Source organism: Sceloporus occidentalis, unplaced genomic scaffold (assembly GCF_023333645.1).
Source record: "Sceloporus occidentalis isolate IW3139 unplaced genomic scaffold, rSceOcc1.0.p SCAF_29, whole genome shotgun sequence".
Taxonomy (NCBI): domain Eukaryota; kingdom Metazoa; phylum Chordata; class Lepidosauria; order Squamata; family Phrynosomatidae; genus Sceloporus; species Sceloporus occidentalis.
Genome location: NW_028317009.1, coordinates 11034579 through 11040153, shown reverse-complemented (window position 1 = coordinate 11040153; position 5575 = coordinate 11034579).

The following is a 5575-nucleotide window of genomic DNA, read 5'->3' as shown; positions in this document are numbered from 1 at the left end:
GTGGACTGGTCATCTGAACGACTCCACGGCGAACGGAGGAGCAGCGTCTCGTCCGCTGAGGGAAGGAGCCGCAGCAGGTAAGGGGCTTCTGTGTGAAATGCACGTGTTTTGTTTACAAAGATCATCCATGAGCTGTGAAAGCCATCCAGGAGTGTTTGAGAAAGGGTGACGGTAAACTTAGTGCCGAAAAGGGCGTCAGGGCAGGACGACCAAATGCACACGTCCCAAATGTGGCCCTTTAGCCCCAAACAACCCGACAAACCCCTGCATGTGGGGTATCGCTGCACTCAGTAAGCCTTTCCCCGCGCCGTTCTTTACCTGCTCTTCTCTTCCAGTAAACTCCGGCACATTATTGATGAGATGGTCACCACGGAGAGGGAGTATGTGCGGTCGCTGTGGTACATCAGCGAGAATTACTTCCCGGAAATGGAGAGATTGGACCTGCCTCAGGACCTGCGCGGGAAGAGGGGCATCATTTTTGGGAACCTAGAGAAGCTTCGGGATTTCCACAGTCAGTACTTTCTAAAGGAGCTTGAGAGCTGCTGCAACCATCCGCTGAGAGTCAGCCACTGCTTCCTCCGCCACGTAAGCCACAGCCGCCCCAAACTACGTGAAAATCGGGGGGGGGAAACGCTCTTTCCAAATGTCGCGTTAGTGGGGATGTTGGGGATCTCTGTAACACCCCACCCTGTGATCTGCCCCGATATATTTATTAATGGCATCTAATTAAAGAAATAAGTCTTCAGCTTAGCCGATAAATTCCAAGTTCTTTGTTAAAATTTGAATCTGATGGCTGCGAAATATTCCGCCGATTAGATGTTTGTTGGATGCCTTTTACTAGATGTTTATAACTCCTCTTTTTACGCCTCTTCTGTAGAAAGATCAGTTTGGGATGTACGCTTTATACAGCAAGAACAAGCCTCGGTCAGACGCGTTACTCGCCAGCCACGGGAACGTGTTTTTCAAGGTAACCGCAGTGAAACAAAGTCATCACCTGGAGGTCGAGGGATATCTCTGCTTGGCCACAGGTGGAACCGATAAGGGCTTGACATGCAGTGCTTCTTCACTGATGTCGCTCTATAATCATAAAATATCACTCATTCTCTTTTGCTTTGGCGCCGCCTGATTCATTTGTGTGTTTAATCAGAACAAGCAGCACCAACTGGGAGACAAGATGGACCTCGCCTCGTATCTGCTGAAGCCCATCCAGAGGATGAGCAAGTATGCCTTACTACTGAAGGACCTGATCAAGGAGTGCGAGGAGGCCCAAGAGCAGGAGCTCGTTTACCTGCGAGCCGCCCAGGAAATGGTGAAGTTTCAGCTCCGCCACGGCAATGACCTGCTAGCTATGGACGCCATCAGAGACTGCGATGTAAGTGCGGCAAACGGAAGGCCTGGCTCGGCCACTTGCCTTGTATGTTAAACATCTACCACCTCTGCTGAGAGTCAGTTCCTTTTTTTCCTGGAAATATTCAGGCTTTGCTAGACTTGAATTGAGCAGAATAAGTCGGGGTCTGTGTTGCGTTTGCCGTTGTACTTCATGTCGCCTTTATTTTTTGGGAAACAGGTAAATTTGAAGGAACAGGGGCAGCTGGTGAGACAGGATGAATTCACTGTCTGGCTGGGGCGAAAGAAATGCCAGAGACACGTCTTCCTTTTCGAGGATCTCATTTTATTCAGCAAACCCAAGAGAATAGAGGGTGGGCTCGACGTCTTCATTTACAAACGCTCCTTTAAAGTAAGAAAAACATCATAGTGCGAGAGGGGCAGACGTCGTCAGGGATTCTGCTCTAATGTATTTTATCAATTGCAGACGGCAGACATTGGGCTGACGGAGAATTCCGGTGACAGCGGATTGCGGTTTGAAATCTGGTTCCGGAGGCGTAAATCCAGCGATACCTACATCCTACAGTCCAACAGCCCGGAAACCAAACAGGCCTGGACGGGGGACATCGCCAAAATCCTGTGGCAGCAGGCGACCCGCAATAAAGGTGACTTTCTCTCGGCGCGGGGCGCTAGCTGTATAATTACTGGAAATACTGTGTATCGCGCCGAGCCGGTCAGGCTTTGGGGTGGCTGGTGTAGAAAATCATTTTATAGGATTGAAACGGTTAAAATTCCTTCTAAAGACCGGGGCTGGCGCTCAAAGACCGGGGCTGGCGCTCAAAGACCGGGGCTGGCGCTCAAAGACCGGGGCTGGCGCTCAAAGACCGGGGCGGATGCCCAAAGACCGGGGCTGGCGCCCAAAGACCGGGGCTGGCGCCCAAAGACCGGGGCGGATGCCCAAAGACCGGGGCTGGCGCTCAAAGACCGGGGCTGGCGCTCAAAGACCGGGGCTGGCGCTCAAAGACCGGGGCTGGCGCCCAAAGACCGGGGCTGGCGCCCAAAGACCGGGGCTGGCGCTCAAAGACCGGGGCTGGCGCTCAAAGACCGGGGCTGGCGCCCAAAGACAGGAGGCTGGCGCTCAAAGACCGGGGCTGGCGCTCAAAGACCGGGGATGGCGCCCAAAGACCGGGGATGGCGCCCGAAGACGGGATGGCGTGTGTTAAGACGGAAAATGGAAATCTTTAAGTCCCTGGAGGTACCCCGGATTCAGGAGCTACACCTAGGATGCACAAAAGGACCCTGAAGAGGGAACGAGGGTCTATCTCGCAACTTCAATCACCCGACAAAGACTTTTGCCCTCTTATCATCCGAATAACTGGACCCGGGGGGGAATACCGTAGACGCCAGACATGGGAAAGAGCATCAGAGGCTGCCAGGTGACATTTTGGAAACAGGGACGGAATAAAGCATCAGCCCTTCATGTATCCCCGAATACCGACACACTTGTCCAGCAGCAGATGGTTGCCGAAAGACGACCCAGGCTTTTAGTGACTCGGTTCCTCCGGTTTCTCAGATGTGCCGTCACGATTGTCACACAGGATCTCGACGTTTTGACGACGACGACGATGATGATGACGATGATGATGATGATGACGATGATGATACAGACAGCTCGACAGCCTTACCAGCTGGTGAGAGTTCTCGATATCTATGTCTCTATCTATGAAGGCCTCTTCCTCGAAAAGTCACTCACTGGACCAGCTTCCACTGATAGAAACGACCTCGATGTCCTCCTGCAGCTCCCTTTAAGGGACCCACAAGTAAGAGAACCCCTATTGCTCCCAGCCACCCAACCGAGGGGGCGGAGGAAAGGGCACAGATAGAGAAGAGCTCTCGCTTATCATAAAGCGCAAACGCCGAGGAAGAAGCTGGTGTTTTGGGTTTTCTGCTCTGCCTATAATAATAATAATAATAATAATAATAATAAGGCGCTCGTCTCCTTATCTGTGCTACCAGAGCTAAAAACAGGTTTTTTGGAAGTGTTTGGTAAATGAGGTTTTATTTGGTCATTAAATGGCGGTGCTGCCGTGGTGTGAGCTCCTCACGCTTCCGTTCCTTTTGTAAAAGTAGTTGTTTTTCACGCAGAGATCCGCATGCAGGAGATGGTATCCATGGGAGTTGGGAACAAGCCATTCCTGGACATAAAGCCAAGTGATGCGGCGATAAATAACAGAGCCATCGATTACATCATGAAGGGCAGAGGTATGATGTAATGATCCGTACTTGGAATAGTGCGTTGACCTGCCTGGGATCAGGGTGCAGCGCGTTGTATTTTGTAACTCGAGTGGCTCTCGGGCTCCCAGTTTTTTAGGTCTGGCTGTTAACGAATATTATTTTTGTCTGGTTTTAGGAGCACGAACGAGGGCCTCCATTGCAGTGTCCCTATTTGACCACTCCGATCCTTACAAAAGGAGCCAAGCGTCCAGTGCTGGCAGCTCTACACCGGCAGCTTGCGGACCCTCTTCTGCCTCTTTACTGGGACCCCTGAACCTCCACATGTACATCAACCAAACACTCCTTCCGGGGGTACTTCCTTCCAAAAGGTTGTTTGAGACCAGCATGTGTCTTGAAGAAGACGAGTTGGAGAATGAGACGAGTAGCAGCCAGCCCTCCATGAGTGAGTGCATCACTTATCTGTAGCCTCGTGTAGCGAGTGCCAGCGAGTGAGCTCATCGCATGATGTCCGTCACGTGGCCGGCTTGGATCTAACGGTTGAGCTGTCTCTCTCTTTCAGCCACCGAGAGCTCGGGGTCCTCGCAGTGCGTGTCGGGCGCTGGGTCCAGCGGGTCTGACAGTGGATGTGTGTCCGGTATTCCCCAGGACAGCCTGTCAGAAGACGCTGCTTCTCCTTGTGATGCGTCTTCACCGTATTCCCTCCAGGAATCAAAGAATCGCTCCGGCCCGAGGTCTCCAAACGTGGAAAAATCGAGGTTTCCTAACCGGCAATACATTTCCGCAGTAAGAACGTATTTTATCTTCCAACTTCGAAGTAATTGCAGAGGTGCAGGGCGAAGGGAACTGGATCAGAGAGGCAAAGATTTCCACATCTGGCCCATGTCTGCTTAATGCCTGTCTGTTGCTTAATTTCTCCTTTATCCTTTGCAAAGTAATTCACTTAAATGTGTACTAACTACTTAAAAATAACAGTAAAGCAGTGTGTTTGTAGCGGGATGGGATTTGTAGCGGGATGGAAATCGAAGAGGGTGCGCAGCGTTTTGTGTCCCGCATTGCGTGTCGCTCAGGAGTGACCCCGCGTGTATTTGTTCAGTCGGGGAGGAATTCTAACCGCTCACTAACCGCTCATTTTTCTCCCCAGAACACAAGCCACATTTCCCTAAGTCCTTCCACTATAGTGTGAGCTCCTCCTAACCTGCGCACTCAAGTAAGTGGAACTTTCCCCATATCTAACGGAGTCTCTAAAAGCAGATCCCTGCATGCGCAGCGCTCTATAACTGTACTGACTGCCAAAATGACTGTCTCTGTATTTTACACCCAGAAGGTAAACCCAATTACTGCTCCGCAAGGTTCTGCTCCGGGATTAATGTGACCTGCTGATGCGTGACGGCGGTCGGGCTTGTACCCCGGCGTTTCCGTAAACCCCTGCTTACCATCCGTCCTCCTGTCTCCTTTAGGTTTGACCGCACCGCTCCTATACCCACGGGCACCACGCGGTGACAGCCTCAGCGAGTGGATTTGCACCTTTCAGAAACGTTCTTTTAGAGTAAATGAGTTAAAAGATGATTTTCTGGACTTGTAATATTTTTGGCGATCCCTGTACATAGTTTGCTGTTCCCACCCCTATCGCTTCCACGACCGTCGGCCCCGGCGCGGACCAAAGCGGAGGGAATTCATGTAGAGGCTGCACAGTTTTGTAAAGTTTATTGAAAAAAACCCACTTGGAAAATATATATATTTAAATAACTGAAAAGACAAAAAATACTGTATCTTATTTCTCTGTTTTTAACTGGAATTAGACGCTGTGTTCTAGCTGTTCTTCTGTTAGAGATAATTTATGCACTGGAGGTAAAACTAAAATCTGAATAAAGCGTTGCCGTGTCGCTGGTTATTGCAACGAGCTGACGGGCCGGCGGCCCCTGGACATAAACGGGCCAGATGTAGGCTTTTGTTTGCCGTGTTGAGTGCCGGAGAATGTGAGTATGTGAATCAGTGTGGCTGTGCGTACATGTAA